Source organism: Limulus polyphemus, unplaced genomic scaffold (genome assembly GCF_000517525.1).
Source record: "Limulus polyphemus unplaced genomic scaffold, Limulus_polyphemus-2.1.2 Scaffold1780, whole genome shotgun sequence".
Lineage (NCBI taxonomy): Eukaryota > Metazoa > Arthropoda > Merostomata > Xiphosura > Limulidae > Limulus > Limulus polyphemus.
In genome coordinates, this window is record NW_013667390.1 from 86,015 (window position 1) to 87,373 (window position 1,359).

Genomic DNA, 1,359 nt, shown 5'->3' on the forward strand with positions numbered 1-1,359 from the left:
AGTTTCCAATGTTTGAATGTTGCTTCGTCTCTTTTGGCGCGTAATGTGCGTGAACCATTTTTGGACAGAATTGTCACCGATGATGAAAAATGGATTCTCTATGTAAATATTAAATTCCAAAAACAATGGCTCAGTCCTAGACAAAAACATTTTTCAACCCCAAAACCTGGACTCCATCCACAAGAAAGTGATGCTTTGCATTTGGTGGGACATCAAAGGAGTGATTCATTTCAAACTCCTCAACCCACAGAGAACTGTCAACACAGAGATCTGTAGTCAGAAACTGGAATGTTTAAATCAAACCCTTCATCAGAAACACCTTTCATTCGTCAATCGGAAAGATGTTTTTCTCCATGACAATGCATGTTGACATGTGGCACGTTTGATGCAACACAATATTATGGAGTTGTGTTGGGAAGTTCTCCCCACTCACCATATTCTCCAGATATGGCATTATCAGATTACCATTTTTTTCATTCGCTGCAACACTATCTTAATGGGAAAACGTATGAAAATGTGGAAGGTGTTAAAGAGGACGTCAACATGTTTTTTGCTTCAAAGCCAAGTGATTTCTTTAATCAGGGTATAGTAAAGAATAGACAAAAAACGAGAAATATATCACTCGTTTATTGTATTGTTTTTGCCGTTGACTGTCCTAGGTTAGCCCTACTACTTTACATAAATGCTACTAGTCCACAAAATATTTTTTTAAAGTACATAATACAGAGAATAATAATTTCATGTGAACAGTTGAGAAACTGGTCTTTCTGTGAGAAATTTTCTGGTCACGTGACTTGGGGAGTTAAAAATTCAACTACAGTTTCCATGTTCTCGTTTGAAATTTTTTCTCTTTGTCTAAATTGTTTATTATCTCTAACATCACGTGGTATAAAACATATGCCAGTCAATCAATTGAAATCTAAGCTACCTATTGGTTGTAAATTTAATGGGAGTCGGCCTTAGAAAAATCTATTAATAAATTGTAATTTAGAGAAAGGAAGAGCTAGGCTGGAGAGTAGGTCAAACTATATATTCATTTGACCTTTTAGTGATTATTCATCCGTTCATTTTAACTATTAAAAGTGCTTTGTACATAAGTAAGACTTAAATCACAAAAGTTTATAAAACTTCATCAAAAAGTAAGTATTATATTTTAAAACTTAATGTATAAACAGCTCTATTTTATAATATATTTCCTAAATATTTGTGCACTGCTTGCTAAACTGTTTTATCGACCTACCTAGTTAATAAAATAAAACATAAAGTAATTAATATATTATTACGTATCTGCTCGTTTGTTAATTTCCGGTATAAATTCTTTCCGAGGAACTTCAGCGATACAAGTACTTTTTATTTAAA